At 38.1% G+C, this 19,993-nt stretch overlaps 1 protein-coding gene across 8 annotated transcripts in view; it reads left to right on the top strand.

Moving 5' to 3' along the window:
* The window catches only part of CCDC85A (coiled-coil domain containing 85A), a 691,471-nt gene that overhangs the window by 142,076 nt on the left and 529,402 nt on the right, over window positions 1-19,993 (top strand). The gene's annotated exons all lie outside the window — the stretch shown is intronic.

Raw genomic sequence — 19,993 nt, 5'->3', positions numbered from 1 at the left:
ATTGTCTATTCCATACTAATTCGGCTACTGCTCCTACATTCAGACATGTTTGGAGCCAGAACCAAAAAGAGACCACCTCAGGGAGAATATTGCTGCTCACAAAGTGCAGGGTATTTTTTAGCCCAGGGCACCCAGCTCTTCAGTCCTGCCCTGCCAAAGTTCCACTGTTATGTAAGATTCCCATGCCCAGATTTCCACCAAATTTAGGGATTCTGTGAATTTCTCTTTATTCTATGCCAAATCAAGGGTGAAGAAAGAAATGGAATAATTGGGTGTGGCCATCCCTCTGCAGAGAGTGCCCACCTCAGCATCAGCTGGTCAGGAATCCACGTGGAAAGAGAGGGCAAGTGGACGTGGGTGGGGGGCGGGGTACAGGCTCCTACAGGTGAATTTCTCTTCCATGACTGATACTTAAATGGCAGAACTCATTAATACTATTCCAGCATTGCTGCTGGGTATTTCTAATTATGTGTTTTAATTAATGTTTTTATTGTACTTGGGCCCAGAGGCTGTTTCAACAGACTGGCATATATTTAAGAGTCTCTGAATAAATAAATGTAAAACAAAGGAAAACTGACTCTGCTGTGATGATGAGAGTTGAGTATTTCTTTTTGATTTTATAGTGATTTTTGTTTTTTTCCATTATAGCTGGCTTATAGTGTTCTGTCACTTTTTTACTGTACAGCAAGGTGATTCAGTCACACATACATTTACACATTCCTTTTTCTCACATTGTCATGCTCCATCATAAATGACTAGATATAGTTCCCAGTGCTATACAGCAGGCTCTCACTGCTTATCCATTCCAAAAGCAATAGTTTGCATCTATTAACTCCAAATTCCCAGTCCACCCCACTCCCTTCCCCTTGGCAACCACAAGTCTATTCTTCATGTCCGTGATTTTCTTTTTTGTGGAATGGTTCATCTGTGCCACATATTAGATTCCAGATATAAGTGATATCATATGGTATTTGTCTTTCTCTTTCTGACTTTCTTCACTTAGTATGAGCATCTCTAGTTCCATCCATGTTTCTGCAAATGGCATAATTTTGTTTTTTATGGCTGAGTAGTATTCCATTGTATATAGATACCACATCTTAATCCAATCATCTGTCAATGGACATTTAGGTTGTTTCCATGTCTTAGCTATTGTGAATAGTGCTGCAATGAACATACAGGTACATGTGTCTTTTTCAAGGAAAGTTTTGTCTTGATATTTGCCTAAGAGTGGGATTGCTGGGTCATATGGTAGTTCTATATACAGTTTTCTAAGATACCTCCATACTGTTTTCCATAGTGGTTGTACCAATTTATATTCCCACCAACAATGCAGGAGGGTTCCCTTTTCTCCACACCCTCTCCAGCATTTGTTATTTGTGGACTTATTAATGATGGCCATTTTGACTGGTGTGAGGTGGTACCTCATAGTAGTTTTGATTTTCATTTCTCTAATAATCAGTGATGTTGAACATTTTTTCATGTGCTTGTTGGTCATCTGTATATCTTCTTTGGAGAAATGTCTATTCAGGTCTTTTGCCCATTTTTCAACTGGGTTATTGGCTTTTTTGCTGTTGAGTTGTATAAATTCTTTCTATATTTTAGAGATTAAGGCCTGACTGTCAGTTGCATAGTTTTTTTTTTTTTTTTTTTTTTTTTTTTTTTTTGTCTTTTTGCTATTTCTTTGGGCCGCTCCCGCGGCATATGGAGGTTCCCAGGCTAGGGGTCGAATTGGAGCCGCAGCCACTGGCCTACGCCAGAGCCACAGCAACGCGGGATCCGAGCCGCGTCTGCAACCTACACCACAGCTCACGGCAACGCCGGATCGTTAACCCACTGAGCAAGGGCAGAGAGCGAACCCGCAACCTCAAGGTTCCTAGTTGCATAGTTTTAAACTATTTTCTCCCATTCTGTAAGTTGTCTTTTTTTTTTTTTTTTTTTTTTTTTTTTATGGTTTCCTTTGCTGTGCAAAAGCTTGGAGAGTTGACTATTTCTAAAAAGAACAATTAAGTCTTCAGATTATACTTACTCCTTGAAACTTAGGTCCTCTGTAATATTACGGACTGTCAACTAAACACATCTTTTGGGTAGAACAGAGCATGGTTTTAGAATCTTGTCCAGGATCAGACACTATATGTCTATACCTCTCGAGGCGGTTGGGATACTGTAGACTTCATTTTGTCAATTTGACTTAAAAAATTAACAAAGAAATAGTAGGGATGTTGGGTTGGCAATAGTAGCAAATTTCTGAGGCAACATTTATTTGGACCAATGTAGATCTTGTCCACTGCTGAAAGAGGTAATTGAAATGGGCTAGTTCCTTGTCTCCACTTATACTTTTCTCTTGAATTTTTGCTCTCCCCTTTAAAGGGGGCTTATAACTCCTCCCCATGCATTTTAAGTGAGTAGCATGTTTACAAAGTATATTTAATTCAATTTAGACAGTATTTACAGAGCACCTCTTCATTCAAGGGAAGAGCTAGACTTTATAGGGAAATGAGAGGTTTGCAAATTACAGGAAATGTATTTATAAGATACTTCTTGCTTCTAAGTATGTGCTAAGTTTGGAGTAGATGAAAGCATTTTCCATTTCTTTTTTTGTCAGGATCCATTATTTGTTCACTTCTCTACTTGTGATTTTCTTCGACTCCCAAGATCTTGTGAAAGTTACTCAAGAGTGTAAGGCTGGAGCATCAGAAAATTTTCTGGCTATAGTAATGAGGTCTGTTCCCGGGCAGAAGAGTCAGGTTCTGAAGTCTGTCTGGTTATCTGCCATCACTTTTTGCTTATCTTTTCTGATAGCGGCATCCATCTTATTCCCTTTCCTCTATATTCAGGGGTATAAGTTCTTCAAGATGCCCTAAATTCTGGATCCTGGCTTCAAAGGGCATTGAAAAATATTCATGTCTGGGACTCTCCCTTAAACCAATGAAAATCACTGCAGCTATTCTGTTAAGGAGCTATAGTCTCAAGACCCTAGCCAACTATCAGTGTTTCTCCTCCATGTGCTATTTGGTAACCTTATCCTTGTTCTGTGATTCAAGAAGTGCCCTTTGCCAACTATCAGTGTTTCTCCTCCATGTGCTATTTGCCAACCATCAGTGTTTCTCTTCCATGTGCTACTTGGTAACCCTATCCTTATTCAGTGATTCACCAGGGCTAAGATATACTGTACGTTTAATAACAAATTTTTGGTTAAAAAAGTAGCAAAAATATCGCCACATTAAAAGCATGGTCATAATGTAGTTGTAGAAATATTGAAATGTGAAAATCACGTAAATCTTAGAGTAAGGAGAAGAAAATTTTTCACACTATATTAGCTGAAAACAAAACTTTACCTGTAATTTTTTGAAGGCTATTTGTGTTATGGAAGAGGGTTCCTTTTTAAACCAAATGTATTGCAAATATCATATTTTTAATGATAAAGTTTCAAATTGGATTCTGGGCTAGGAAGGGTTTCTCAGTCTTGGCACTATTGTCATTTTGGGCTGGACATTTGTTTGTTGTGGGGGCTGTCCTGTGCACTGTAGAATGTTTAACAGCATCTCTGGCCTCTACTTATTAGATACCAGTAGTAACCATCCTTCCAACTGTGACAACCAATGTGTCTCTAGATGTTGCCAAGTTGAGAACCATTAGGCTAGTGAAGGAGATATTTTGGGAGTAGCAGCTTGTATCAGTTAGTGTTCATTTGCGGAGAACAGAGCACACTCTAGCTGGATTAAGCTGAAATGTATTAATGACAGGGTATTCAATGGTCTACAGAACTGGTCTGCGGGCAGAAGGAACAGACTCTAGGCTGGTGAATGTCCAGAAACAAATTCTGAAGCTGCACCACAACTGAGTCATCAAAGAAGCTGCTATACTTGTCTTGAACTGGAGGCTGCCTGTTAGATGGAGACGCTGTGGTCGGGAAACCACTTCTGCTAAGCTGGGGAGTCAATACTCCATCCACAGCAGCGGAATGATCCCTCATATTTTCTCTCTTCTTGCTTTACTGAATCTGAATTCATGTTCTGACTGTGAGTCTAGTAATGGAGCCTATGTCATACCTAGAACCCTAGTTATAATTAAGTGTGGACAAAGGTAGTTTGCAGTTTATCGGCATCTGTGATACACAGGAAGGCATTGCAGAAAGAGGTTGGAATAGATATTAAAAGAGCTTATTCTAGTATCTTCCACAGCGTTCTTCCCAGAAATCCTTAACTTACAACAGAACATAACCATCTATTCTATGTAACTGCGGTCAGCCCAAATGTCTTCTTCACTCTGCATTTACATTTTTTATGTTGAGTTAATTTTCTTTCTTTTACTCCATTCTCCTTCTTATTTTCTCTTTGATGGCCATTCTTTTCATGTCTCTTCCCTTTCTCTAACTATAGGTTTTCCAAGATCTTAAAGAGTGTATATTTCATACTCAGTTTTGTTGATAGACATGGCATGTGAAATCTTTGTTGATGAGGTGTGAGCTGAGGCCTAGGATGTTCAACTAACACCACATATATCTCTGGTTCACTGAAGACACTGTAAGGATAAATGTTTTGAGGCAGAGGTGTGTATCTTTAAATTGTATTATTTCTGTCTAGAAGAATAAAGCACTAATTAACATGAACAATCACATTATCTGATTTGAAGTAAACATTGATAAGTAGCCTTAGGTCTGAGTGGGTAAAAATATCAAGTGATTCTTTCTGTCTCTAGGTTACGGTCTTTTACACTTTTAAAAATGTGACTCCTGAAGTTCCCTTCATGGCTCAGTGGTTAATGAATCCAACTAGGAACCATGAGGTTGCGGGTTCAACCCCTGGCCTCGCTCAGTGGGTTAAGGATCCAGCATTGCCGTGAGCTGTGGTGTAGGTCGCAGACGTGGCTTGAATCCTGTGTTGCTGTGGCTCTGGCGTAGACCGGTGGCTACAGCTCTGATTAGACCCCTCGCCTGGAACCTCCATATGCCGTGGGTGTGGCCCTGGAATAGACACACACATACAAAAAAAGTGACTCCTTATGGCTAAGTTATTGCTTACCTGATGTGTTTTATTTCTAGTTTGTTGCTAAAAATCTCCTAATTGTTAACTTAGCTTAAGCTATGAGGACTTTGACCCTAAGTTAAAATTCAGGTGATATCCTTGGGAGAGGTAAGAACATCATAAGTCATTTGCTTATTAGCGTGGGGATATTGCAGCACATATAGGATGACTAGTTAAATTTGAATTTCAAATGAACAATGAGTAATTTAAATATATGTATGTCTCAAATGTGGCATGAGACATAGTTACTCTAAAAAATAATTATTTGTTATTTATGTGAAGTTCATATTTAACTGGATGTCCTGTATTTTTATTTGCTAAGACTGTTGTGATTGAGCTGATCAAATTACTTCTTGCAAATGCATCTCCTAAGATGGACAGTGGGTGAAGAAAACATGAGGGTAATGGATTCCCAAGAGGAATAAAGATGAGCAAGTTGGGCTCCATACAGAAATGAAGAAGGAAAACTAAAAACAAACAGGCAGTAAACTGGTCCTGGTTATCACTGACCATTCCCTAGGCATGCAAATAAAGTCCTAATGTGAAGATAAAGTTCTCTTCCTTCCCTGCAAATGTAGCCACTTTCCTAAAGCATTTGGATCTGGTCCCAGTGCAGCCTTCCGTTGCCCAGGCTGGACAAGCCAAGCTTCGAGGTAAGTGGAAGAGATGAGCAGCGCAGGCACTGGATACCTTGGAGCCTTGTAATCTCGCTTGCACAACCTCCAGATTGCATGGTTCTTGGCTTCAGTGCAGCTGGGCACAATTTCAATGCACATCTATGGAGACCATGTCACAACAACAAAACAAACCAATGTAGCTGTGAGTTACATTAACAGCTTGAAAAAACAAGTCAACAGACTTGAAGACTGCTCTGGGAGCCCCTCCCAGGGAGTCAGCCTTTGGCAGAAAGGGATTTACTGTGCCTCCTTTTGGACATTTTTTTTTTTTTTTTTTTTAGCTAAGATTATTCTATATGATCTGCAGCTTGTCCCTTTCAAAGAGTGAGTTTGTTTTGACAGAATCCTTATTTGCTTTATTGTTGATCAGCACTAGATCTTCCCGAGGTACAGAGTGTCCTGTATTACATCCAAGTGTCTTGTCTTAAGAGATGGTGTCCCTGCTATAGATTTCACACTTGTGAATGGTACATCCTTTCTTAAGCCTTACACTTGTTTGTAAAAAATAACATAGAACCAGAATTTTAAAATCTTGTGACAATTTAGTCATTGGCTTTTTGCAAACCACTGGTGAGGAAGTTTACACACCTTGTAGCAATGTCTCATGACAATTCTGAAATAATTTGTTGGAGACATCTTGCTCCTTATGGAGATACATTAGAACCTGTAAACTAAGGCTGGTAGAACCTTCTTCATCACTAACTAGAAACAAACAGGCCTCTTAATGTTAGTGGGTCAGGCCCAGGACTATATGTGGATTGCAGTCTTGCCAATATCAGGAACCTCCTGTGCTCATATATTTTTTTATTTCTGATTTTTATGAAAAGTTTGATTTATGTGCCACTAACATCAGGGTATGTGGGTGAACACACTGTGAGGAAGCTGATGAAGAGAAGGAAAGTTAAACATTTTGGAAGAGGTCTTAGCTGTTCAATGTGATTACTTAAAAAAAACCCCAAATATATAAGGTATGCTTTATTTTGCATTTTGAATCTTTTCATCTGATCTTCATTATCCTTTGGATGATCATATATTACCTCAAAAATTTAGTTCCCTACACATAGAATACATTATAACAACTCTAATTTTTGTCTTGTTTAGTAACTTTAAACTTGTGTTTATGAGAGAACAACAACAAAAACAGCAAAGCCATCTTCATTTTCCTAATTTTTTTTAGTTATCTTTTTTTTTTTTTTTTTTAAGCCAAGTCTCTTCTGACTCATATCCTGGGATATCTCAATTTGAGCATGTTTCCAGATTTAAAAAAAAATAGTATTTTGCCTAATTATTCTTTTTCCTGTTATTCATTCCCAACCCCTGTTCCCACATATCCTCCCTTTTCTGAACCATCTTTCCTATTTCTCTACATTTTTTTGTAGAGAGATACAACATTCTTTGCTCTTTTGTCACAGAATTTTCATGAAGTTCTATGACAAGTCCTCTTAAACTCTATGGGACATATTGCCCTAGCTCAAGGGAATACTCAAGGGAGAAGCCTCATAAACAAACTGCTGTATAATAGATGATTAACAAGAACCTACTTTATAGCATAGGAAAATCTACTCAATTGTTTTTAATAACCTATATGGAAATAAAGAATGGATATATTTATATATATATAACTTATTCACTTACCTGAAACTAATACAATATTATAAATCAAGTATACTGTAATAAAATTGAGAGGGGGAGGAGAGAGAGAGAGAGAGAGAGAGAGGCCTGCCGTGACTCTCTCTCTCTCTCAGGTGTGAAATGTTGAAAGGTGATGGGTTATGTGCTCTCTTAGGTCCTTCCACACTTAGGATGTTATGATTCCATGAAAAGATGCTCTTGGAACTTGTGGCTCAGACCAATTTTTTTTGTGCATTTAGATTTTCCCTCAAATCTTTTTTTTTTGTTTGCTTACTTAGGGCTGCACCTGCAGCATATGGAGGTTCCCAGGCAAGGGATCAAATCGGAGCTACAGCTGCTGGCCTATGCCACAGCCACAGCAATGCAGGATCTGAGCCATGTCTGTGACCTACACCATAGCTCACAGCAACGCCGGATCCTTAACGCACTGATCGAGGCCAGGGATCAAACTCGAAACCTCATGGTTCCTAGTCAGATTTGTTTCTGCTGCAACACAACGGGAACTCCTTCCCTCAAATCTTATAGTTTGAAGTTAAGTTATAGCGAGCTGGAAAACAGACAAAACACTTTTCAACCCATAAAAAAATATGCACTCTTTTCAGAGAGGCCAAAAGATCCATATTGTCAGTTGGTCAGAAATCCTAAGAATACCTGAGAAGACACTGACTCTTAGAAGGGAGAGTAACTGTGGAGAGAATAACTCCTAGGTCAGTTAACAGGTCTTTCTGTGGCACACCCTAGCTTTTCCTGCCTATGCATAACTTAAAACCCTCCCAGGGGAGGTAGAAGTCACTGATAGCTAAAGTGCTCTAGGATCTCCCCTTGGATTTCTGCAGTGAGGGATTTATTTGGAGTGAAAAAGCTGCTTCCTCTATGGAACTTGTCCAGTATGGGAACTATTACAAAGGGAGACTACACAGAGTTATATGTCACAAGTGATAAGTATAAATTCAAATCTGCTTACTTTATTGAGGCTGCTCATTTGTTTGTTTCCTAGTATACCTATTGTGTTCCAGGCACACTGTTAAACAATGGTGAACAATAGTGAGTAAAGCCCAGTATGGGGGCTCCCACCCTCATGGAGTTTAGAATCCAATAGGAGAGACAGACAGTAATCAGATAATTGTGCACATTCGTTTAAAATGATATAGATAATAAGAGTTAAAAAAGGGAAGTACATGGAGCTTTTAGCACATAAAATAGGTGGGTTTGACATAGTTGTGAGCTGGGAGGAAATCTGAAGAAAGAAGAGGAGTTTCTTGGTTGAAGTGTTGGGTGAGCCTCTCCCTAGAGACAGTGGCTAAGGGCCAAAACTCTGTGATAGGAGGGATGGGGTGAGGAGAGCTGGCCAGGACAGCTGGAATAGAGTGAGGATGAGGCAGCAGGAGGGGGGAAATATGAAGATGGGCAGCAGAGCCCAGATCACCCAGGGCTCAAAGGCCATGTTATGTATGATTTTGATCTTTAATCCCATGAAAGTGGGAAGCCATTGAAAAGCTTTGGGGATAGGTTGGGAGAGGTGATCAGACTTACACGTTGAAAATGCTTATTTTGGTATAATAAGCATCCTGTGAATTATTAGAGGGCCTCAAACATTTAAAACTAGCATATATTTTCTTTTTTCTTTTATTAATATAAGAATACTTAACATGAGATCTCTCCTCAACACATCAAATTTGTGATACATTGTTGTTAACTATAGACAAAAATATTATACAGCAGATTTCTGGAACTTATTCATTTTAACTAAAACTTTCTGACTGTTGACTAATAACTCCTCATTTCCTCCTTCCTTCAGCCCCTGGTAACCACCATTACAGTCTTCGATTTTATGAACTTGACTATTTTAGATATCTCATATCATGAAGTATTTGTCGTTCTATGTCTGGCTTATTTCATTTAGTATAATGTCCTCAAGGTCCACCATATTGTCAAATATTGCAGAATTTCCCTATTTTATTTTGTTTATTAATTTTGTCTTTTTAGGACTGTGCTTGTGGCATCTGAAAGTTTCCAGGCTACAGGTTGAATCAGAGCTGTAGCTGCCGGCCTACACCACAGCCATACAATGCGGGATCTGAGCCACATCTGAAACCTGCACTGCAGCTCATGGCAATACTGGATCCTTAATCCACTGAGCGAGGCCAGGGATTGAACTCACATCCTCATGGATACTAGTTGGGTTTGTTACCACTGAGGCACAAGGGGAACTCCAGAATTTCCCTTTTTGGACTGAATAATATTCCATTGTATGTACATACTGCATTTAAAAAAAAATCTATTCTTTTATCGTTGGACATTTAGGTTATTTCTACCTTTTTGTTATTGTGAATAGTTTCTCAATGAATATGGGAAATCTAATACCTCTTTGAGATCCAAATTTCAATTCTTTTGGATATATACCCGGAAGTGGGATTGCAGAATCATAAAGTAGTGCTATTTTTAATTTTTTGAGAAATTTCCATAATATTTCCCATAGTATTTGTACCATTTTGCATTCCCTCCATAGTGTTCAGGTGTTTCAATTTCTCTATATGATTGCCAATGCTTATCGCCTCTTGTTTTTTTCATAATAGCCATTCTGACAGGTATGAGATGATATCTCATGGTTTTGATTTGTATTTCTCTGATGATCAGTGACAATAAGCACTTTTTCCATGTACCTGTTGGCCATTTGTATGTCTTTGAAGAAATATCTATTCAAGTCCTTAGCCCATTTTTGAAATCAGATTAGTAGGTTTTTGAGGTTTTTTTTTTTGTTTTTGTTAATTGTGGGAGTTCCTTGTATATCTTGGAGATTAACCCTCTGTCGGATATTTGATTTGCAAATATTTTCTACCATTCCATAGGTTCTGTTTCACTCTGTTGATTATGTCCTTTGCTGTGCAGAAGCTTTTTAATTTGATGTAGTCCCACTTTTTACTTTTTGTTTTTGTCTGTGCTTTTGGTGTCATGTCCATGAACTCATTGCCAAGGCCAATGTCATGAAGCTTTTTCCCTATGTTTCTTCTAGGAGTTTTACTGTTTCAGGACTTATAATTGAGTTGGGTTTTGTTTATGGTATAAGTAAGGGTCTGATTTCATTCTTTTCATGTGGATATCCAGTTTCCCAAAATCATTTGTTGAAAAGACTATCCTCTCCACATTGTGTATTCTTGGAATCCTAGTTGAAGATGCGTTGACTTTGTATGTGTGGATTTATTCCTGGGCTTTAGTCTGTTGCATTGGTCTGTATGTCTGTTTTCATGTTCGTTCTATACTGTTTATTGTTTTTATTTTTTTTGTCTTTTGTCGGCCGCACCCACAGCATATGGATGTTCCCAGGCTAGGGGTCTAATCAGAGCTGCAGCTGCCAGCCTATGCCACAGCCACAGAAATGCCAGATTCTTAACCCACTGAGCAAAGCTAGGGATTGAACCCGCAACCTCATGGTTCCTAGTTGGATTTGTTTCTGCTGCGCCATGACGGGAACTCCCTATCCTGTTTAAAATGTATTAACAATATATTTTGAAATCAGAAAATGTGATGCTTCTAGCTTTGTCATTTCTCAGAATTGCCTTGGCTATTTGAGATTTTTTGTGGTTCCATATAATTGTAGAATTGTTTTTTCTATTTCTATAAAAATATGTCTTTGGGATTTTGATAGGGATTACGTTTAATCTGTACATCACTTTGGGTACAGACATTTTAACAATATTAAGGTTTCTAATCCACAAACAGAGGATGTCTTTTCATTGTTTTTTGTCATGATTAATTTCCTTCATAATGTGTTATAGCTTTCAGTATATGAATCTTTGATCTCCTTAGTTCATTTCTAAGCATTTTATTCTTTTTGATACTAGTGTAAATGGGATTATTTTCCTTCCTTTCCAGTTAATTCATTGTTAGTGTATAAAAATGCAATTGGTTTTTGCATGTTTATTTTGTATCCTGCAATTTTACTGAACTCTTTTATTTGTTCTAATAGTTTTTTTTAAATGGGGTCTAGGACTTTCTTTATATAAAATCATGTCATTTGCAAACAATTTAAATTCTTTCTTTCCAATTTGAATGTCTTTTGTTTTTTTCTCTTGTCTGATTGCTCTGGGACTCCCAGTACCACATTAACAAGAAGTAGTGAGAGTGGGCATCCTTGATTTTAGAGGAAGAAATTTTAGTTTTTCACTATTGGCTATGATGCTAGCTATGAGGTTTTTACGTATGGTCTTTATTATGTAAGGTTATTTTCCTTCCATTCCTAGTTTGTTGAGTTTTTTTTTTTTTTTATCATACAAGTGTGTTTAATGTTGTCACACACTTTCTGCATCGTGTGATTTTTATTCTTTATTCTGTTGATGTGTATATCATAGTAATTGATTTTCATATATTGGACCATTCTTGTACCCTAGGGTTAAATCCCACCTGGCCATGTTGTATCATCCTTTTTTCTGGCCATACCTATTGCATGTCGAAATTCCAGAATAGGATCCAACCTGAGCCACAGCAGTAGCAACTGCCAAATTCTTAACTGCTAGGCCACCAGGGAACTCCTGTATCATCTTTTTAATGTGTTACTGGATTTGGTTAGCTAGTATTTCACTAAGGATTTTTGCATCGAAATTATCAGAGATATTGGCCTATAGTTTCCTTTTCTTGTGATGTCTTTGTCTGGCTTTAATATCAGGTTAATGTTTGAGATATATTGTCAAAGGTTTTACTTATATTTCGGCTCACCTCCTAGGTTGCTGGACAAATCTTTCATTTTCTAAGGCCCAGCTATCATATCTGTATAATGCCATAATCAAATTTCCCGGGTGATTTTTAATGCTCAATTGAAGCAGTAAATGTGAAAATATATTGAGAAGGCGGATTGTGAAGCAAGTTAACATAAATATCGTAATTTTTAGGAACCGAGAGCAGGTGTTACAGAAAAAAAAAAAGGCACAGGAGGTAGTGGTGGTTGCTATGAATTACATAGTGTTGGATTATATTTTTACCTAAATGAATTTAGTATAGAATTATTCCTAAAAGAGTATAATGGTTGCTATATTATGACAGAGAATGTAATAGTGAAAGTTTCTTCTTTCAGGGTGGACTTGCAAATGAGTTAGGTACTATGTGTAAGTAAGGTGGGATATTTTGTTCTCACCTTTCGATTTTGCTGTTTTGATCTTGCCATTTTGACTCTATCATATTGATATCAAGGACATTTTGACCCTGCTATGTACTCTTTTACCTACCACTAATAACAGTAGTAAAAAGTGGGATAGCTATATTTGTTGAGTGATTCCTAGGTGCCAGGCTCTGTTTTAGGTGGTGTACAGGTCTTTTCTCTTAAAATTTAGTAATTTAAAGGTATGTAATATTATAATTCTGATTTTATAAATTAGAAAACAGAAACAGGTTAAGTAGCTTGACCAAGATAATCCAATCAATTATATTGACAGTGCATGGAATACAAAAGTGATTAGAAGCATACAAATCTTACAACTGACCAATCCTTAATAATAGGTCAATCATGGATTATCTGAGAGTAGTTACTCATAATATTATCATGAACTGACGGTTATTTTAAATCAAGATTGTAATGAATATTAAATGTAAAAGAATCAATAAGAAATAACAATGACAATTATTAAAACTTCATGTGATAAAATGTGTCATTTACCAAACTTAACAGAAGTATAAAATATTACTGACAAAATTTCGATAGCAAAATTTTACTTAGTATGAAAAGATAGTCACAAAAAGAAGATTCAAAATGATGGAAGTTATAATCAGTAACATTTGATATAGAAATGATAAAAATCTTCATTGCAAAATTTACCCACAAAAGAGTTGATTGTATTGAAAATTGTATAGAAAATAAAAATAAAATACAAAAAATTAGAAATACTATAAGTGTATATAGAAACTTGGTCAAAGAATTATAACAATTTAGTGAAATTTACTTCACTAAAATGTGTCTTTCTCTACAAAAATGTGGTCAGGAAATCCCACTGTGGCACAGTGGGTTAAGAATTTGATTGCAAAGTCTCGGGTCACTGCAGAGGTGTGGGTCTGATCCCCAGCCTGGCACAGTGGGTGAAAGGATTTGGTGTTACTGCAGCTGCAACTCGGATTCAATCCCTGGCATGAGAACTTCCATATGCTGCAGGTGTGGCCATTAAAAAAAAAAAAAAATTGTGGTCAAACTAGAACTGGAACAAGTTATGAATAATGACCAAAAGGTACAGATACTAGCTCTTTAGTTTAAAAAACGCAATCTTTTAGAGGAAAAAAAAAGTTGTTGAAAGTTAAGTTCTTGAAAAATAGTAAAATAAACATATAGGTGTAGTTCTTAAACTGAGTGCGATCTTATATTAATTCATTGTAAAAATTATCAAGTGAAATGAAGTGCAACACATCAGTGGGAAGGATTGCTTGAAAATTGTGAGATGTTGAATTATTTTACTGTTTTAGATCAACAGTTCCAAGACCTACTATAAAGGAAGAATAATTGTAAATTTTGTATGTAGAATAAAACTCTTGTTTTTAGGCTCTGGGGAATCTGTTTGCAAATCAAATCAATCTCATGCATGTTGTTTCTAGTCATATATGTTAAGCCTAGTCAGTACAGCATAGTGGTTAAGAGGGTAGCCTCTGGAGCCTGACAACTTAGGTCTAAATCCTTGCTTTCTCACTTATTAGCCACAGAACCTGTGAACAATTGGGAAAATTATTTAACCTCTTTAGCCCTGGTTTCCTCATTTCTAAAATGGGGATAATGAAACAGACAACACTTCTGACTCGAACCCAGCCAGAAGCCAGACTGGGATTGAACCCAGAGTTTTTAAAATTAGAATCACTCACCTGGTGTCTGGGCTTAGTTCAGGTTCTTTGCGTCTCAGCCCAGAAGGAATTCAGTGAGAGACAAAGTGACAGGCAAGAAATAGATTTATTAAGATAAGACGCTTGTGAGAGATAGAAGCAGGCAGGCAAAGAAGCATTGCCCTGAGGATTAGGTGGGCTACATTTTTATAATCCAAGGAAAGTGAGGAGTGGGAAAAGACTGCCTCTTCCTCTTTCTTCCAGTAGGCTTATATCATTAGCTCCTCCTTTGTATCCCATAAGAGAGTATTTGACCCTATGAGGTCAAACTAGGACTGTCCTGGTGCTTATTCAAATCAGCAGAAGGGTGGTAACATATGCTAAAATATGTTAAATCATCTCAGGTTTCCTTATAATAAAGGTCTCCTAATTTGGAATGTTACCTTTCCCTTAAACTCCTGTCCTTGGTCTTAAGGGTCATTGTCTTGCTGAACTTGAATGCAGGCCTCATTTTATCTTTCACTTAATAACCAGGGGCATATCTTGTGCTTTTATTCATGGTTTTATAGTTAAGCAAGCCTGCTTCTTTCTGATGGCTTTCTTGAGCAATTATTAATTTACAGTGGTCTCCCAAATTTCCCTAGGTTTCCCTCTCTATCTGTGGTCCCCTACTGGGACTCCTACAACCACTTGTGTAACTATCCTACTCTCTCCCTATCAAAAATAGTCCTACTTCTTAAGACTCTTGTTAGAATTAGATGTGTTAATGCATCTGAAAAATTCTGCCGTTTTGTTGTTGTTATTACTATTATTATTTTACTAGCTAGAGGTGAAAAATTTCTGGCCTATTACAAATAACCTTCTTCTCAATTTAATATATAGTTGCTGTTTGCAAAATATTGTTTCCTACCTGAATTGTTCTTAATCTCTATATCTATGTTATTCCCGAAGGCCTCCTAGTCAGCTATGTGCTCTGTGTGGTTATTAAGATTATAAAATGTATTATATTGTGATAGGAATCTAATATTACAGGTATTAAACGAGTGGGAACACTGGAGAATAAAACCAGTTCTGAGACAGTAGTTGTAACTATGTGACCTTAGTAAAACACTTTCTCTCATGTCTCAGCTTGTTAAAAATTTTTTTTAAGTCCTATAAAATGCTGACATTGGGTTAAATCTCTAATTTCCTTCCTAAGCTTCAGATTTATAATACTCTTTCTCCTGTTTCAAATGCTGTCATTACATAGCTGGTCCCACTTTAATGATGCCATGCATGCTTGGACATCTGTAGGATGGACTAGTGTAAAGTGGATCATCTGTTTTTAACCCACTCAGAGTTTCAGTAGAAACCACAGTGTGAGGGATAAAGACATTCAGAAGTGAAATTTGCTTATTATGTGAAATCTTAATATGGAGGCAGTGCTGAATGACAAAACAGCTTGATGAAAATAGGGGCTACCCAAATTCCTATGGTGCTTAATATCACACTAATGTTTTACTGAACTAGTTTCTTTAGGCAACATAATCTGGACAGAGCTGGGGATGTTTACTTTTAACTTTCATCTTCACTGCTCTGTCCTCTTTCCATTTATAAAAAGCTACTGCTTAAAGGGCTACCAGTGTGGTGTGTCACTATTAAGGACCCAGCCATTTTGGAGGTGCCCTTCGAGGCACTGAGTAAATGTTTGCCAGTGTTCTAAATGCCAGAGCCTCTCGAGAACTTAAGAGGAATGTTGTGGGGGGAGGGGGAGGGCAACTTGCTGAGCAGCAAGTTTTGGAGATTTGGGCAGAATGTCTTAAAAAAAATGTACCGTATCACTACTGCTTTAACAGTTACTGTGTTGGCAGCTGCATCTCCCTCAAGCTGCCTTGAAATATTCTTCCATGTTGACATTTTGGAGGAGAGTAAGGATTCTTTTCTCCTTTGGGTTTTGATCTGTGTTTGAAAAGGGAATCATTGAAATGTAAGTCTGTGAGGGCACGACAAGGCAAGCCCTCGACTCACAATGAGGACTTAGCAAGTTACTTCGTGTTTTCCATTCGGAGCCATCTCCTTCCTGTCAGCTCTTTTGAAGCACCCATAAAACAAAATAGGCTCATTAACTATGAAGGAGTAAGTGAAGTTGGCAGTTGCACCTATTCAAATAGGTTTTCCTTTTAAACGTTTGCCCTCCAGAAAAAAGAACAGTCAGAAGATGAATGCCTCCTTATCAGTGGCTGCTCATGGCCTCCCTTTTAGGGTGAATGAGGGCAATCAAGGTCCAGGGAGATGTGGGCACTTTGCTCCAGGGCTGGCATTAAACTGCTGGTCCATGAGGTTAATTTTGTGGTGAAAAGGAAGAATGGCCTTGTCGCCCTCGTTTCATTAAGTTTGCATATAACGGTGAATTGACTGGTGTTCTTTTTGAAATAGTCTAGGGAAGGTCTTCACAACTCTTCTCACACGGACACAGACTTGTCTTAGTTGTGAGACTAAGACAAGGGACGACAGGGACGAGCAATAGTCCTGGACTGTGGAGCAGCTCTTGCCATCTTCTTCTTTCATTCAAATTTCTATGCAAATTTGGCAAATTTGGAACCTACGGCATCCACATTTTTAATGAGCTGAGAGGGATGCCAAGATACATGGGGTGGTTTTAACCCTCAAAATCTTACAGTCAGTAAATGTGGTAACATGTAATGATATTCAGTAAATCACTGTGCAAATATGAGGCAATTTTAGACCATCTTGGAAAGAAAGATGGGAAATGTTTCTATGGTTTCTGGTTGAGCAAAGGCACAGAGGTGTTTACAATTAGTGGACAGTCTTGTTGGTCCTTATTTTATTTGGCCTGAACAATATTTGACGCTGTTACCCTTTGCTTCCTTTTGAAGTGCTCTCTTGAATTTATGAAACCACACTCCACTGAGTTTCTTCCTGCTTTTCTAACAGCTTTTTTTCAGTCTCATCCCAGGTTTCTATGACTGTATGTATGCTGATGATGCCTCACTTATGTCTCTAGCCAGACTGCTGTCTTGAAGGCCAGACCCATATAGCTAACTGTCTTCAGTTCACAATCACATATCCAACTCTTACGTGGATACCTTGAGTCCAGCATGTCCAAAACTGAACTCTTTATCTTTTTCCCCAGTTCTGCATCTTCCTCAGTATTTCCTATGTCAGTGGATGATGTACCTCTAATTATTCAAGTCAGAAACATGGTATAATCTTTGACTTCTCCCTAACACCCTCCAAATGATGCATCATCATGCCCTTTGGTTTCTTAATATCTCCTGAGTCCTGAGTCTGTCCAGGTCTGTCTGTCTCCATTGTCACCTTTTTGGGTCAGCTCTCCATCATCTTTTTTTGGATGATTGAGGTAGCCATCTGCCTTCGATCTTTCCTCCAGCTAATTCTTTCCCTACATTGTATGCAGAGGAATCTTTCTTTCTTTCTTTCTTTTCTTTTCTTTTCTTTTTTTTTTTTTTAACAGAAACCACTTTATTTATTTATTTATTTATTTATTTATTTTGTTGTCTTTTGTCTTTTTAGGGCTGAACCTGCGGCATATGGAGGTTCCCAGGTTAGGGGTCAAATCGGAGCTACAGGTGCCAACCTATAACACTGCCAGAGCAATGCAGGATCTGAGCTGCATCTGTGACTTACACCACAGCTCATGGCAATGCTGGATCCTTAATCCACTGAGCAAGGCAAGGGAACAAACCCATGTCCTCATGGATACTAGTCAGATTCGTTAACCGCTGAGCCGCAAGGGGAACTCCCAAGAGGAATCTTTCTAAAACACAAATGTGATCATATTTTTTCTTACCTTAAAGCCCTCAAATATCTCCCTGTTGCCCTAAGGATAGTCTCTAGATCCCTAAGTAAGGCTCCTCATCTTTCTTGTTCTGGCCCTGCCAGCCTTTCTTGCCTCATCTCTTGCTACCACAACTCAGGCTCTCTGAACTTCAGCCGTTTTGAAGTGCTCTTGCAATTTACAGACTTGCCAGGTGAGTTTTCCCATTTCCAAGGACTTTGTTTACACTGTTTCCTATCTAACACTCTTTTCTCCTTCATTCTTCCTTCGGTTTCAGCTGGGAAATCATTGTTCATGCAATGGTATTCTAATGGCCTGCTTACTTGTCTATATTCCTTTAGTTTGGTCAATAGTGTTATAGAATCTGGAACATTTTAGGTATTTAGTATTCATCCATACTTTGTGGATGAATGAGTTAGTGATAGCACATGGGGTGTCTTTAAGGATGGCAGATTCCCCCATTTTGACTGATATGCAGAATATATGAAGGACAGGAATGAAAGATATGAGAGGTAGTTGGATGTCTTAGGTTGGATCCCTGAAAACAAATTCTGAGATAAAAATTTAGTGCAGAAAATTTATTATTGAATGCTCTTGGGGTAAACTCCTAAATTAAACCTTATTAGGCCAAGAGATGCCATTGAAGATATTTACATGGAGAAATAATGTGATTTGGAGCTGTACTTAGGAAGATTAATCTGACTGAAGTGTTTAGATTGGATTAAAGGTGGAGAAATTGGAGACAGAGAGGACAGTGAGAAATTTTAAATACTCCAGGTGAGGAAATAAAGGCCTGATCGAGGGTATTGGCAGTGGAAATGGAAAAGGCAAGTGGTTATTTGCAAGAGATATGACAATGCTAGAATTCATAGGCCCTGGTGACTAATTAAATATGGGATGTATGGAAGAAGAAGGAGACTGAAAGATAATTCCAAGTTTTTGAGCCTGATTGAGTGATGGTGCTAGTAATGGAAATTTAAGAAGAATATAGTTTTTTGATGGTTTGTTGAATTTGCAGTATGGCAGCCACTCAAGTAGAAATGGCCTACAGGTGACTGGGCAATTTAGGGGGAGGGCAAAAATCTCATAGATAAAACATTATATAATGGTGTGAGACTGGTTATGCAGCAGTATAAGTATCAAATAAACATATAAAGAGTTAATGCTAAGGAGTTTAGAGAAGAGAGAAATGGTGGCTAAGAGTTCTTTATGGAGGAGATGATGTTTGAGCTGGGTCTAGATGGAGGATCCCTCATGGGGAAGGAGAGATAGGGAGGGAGGAATTACGACATTCTAAGTGAAGGTTAATGGTTTGAGAAGACATAATGAGGTAGGAATACACATTGCATGTTCAGGAGACCATGAGAAAATCAATGCGGCTACAAGAGAGAACTCATTGAAGGAAATATTGGTTTAAAAAAGTTGGGAAAACTGGAATTCCCTTGGTGGCGCAGTGGTTAACGAATCTGACCAGGAACCATGAGGTTGTGGGTTCGATTCCTGGCCTCACTCAGTGGGTTAAGGATCTGGAGTTGCCCTGAGCTGTGGTGTAGGTCGCAGATGCGCCTCAGATATGGCGTTGCTGTGGCTCTGGCATAGGCCGGCAGCTACAGCTCTGATTAGACCCCTAGCCTGGGAACCTCCATATGCCGCGGGTGTGGCCCTAGAAAAGACAAAAAAAAAAAAAAAAAAAAAAAGTTGGAAAACTGATTGTGGAGGGATTTGAATGACCCAGATAACAAAGGAGTTAGAGGAGTTCAGGAAATTTCTTATAAAACTGCTTCTTTTTCTTCAGTTTAATCCTATCTACCTCCAGAATGTGGGTCTCCATAAACCCAAAGAACTAGAAATTTCCTTTTGAAAGACACTCAGTTTTACACTAAAGTAGATTATTGGTTGTTGACATTCTTTTTTGTGGAGATTATATGAAGACATATTAAAGGAAAGTCCAGTCTGCGTGCGTTTCCGAGATTTCTTTTACTCAGTCTTTGCTTAGCTTTCATGAGGTGCAAAGAATCTGTGGCCTAATTGGCCAGCTGGTTATTGGCTCATGCTGTAAAGTAAATATTGTG

The sequence above is a fragment of the Sus scrofa genome, chromosome 3 (assembly GCF_000003025.6).
Source record: "Sus scrofa isolate TJ Tabasco breed Duroc chromosome 3, Sscrofa11.1, whole genome shotgun sequence".
Taxonomy (NCBI): domain Eukaryota; kingdom Metazoa; phylum Chordata; class Mammalia; order Artiodactyla; family Suidae; genus Sus; species Sus scrofa.
This window is presented reverse-complemented; position numbering and strand designations above follow the sequence as displayed.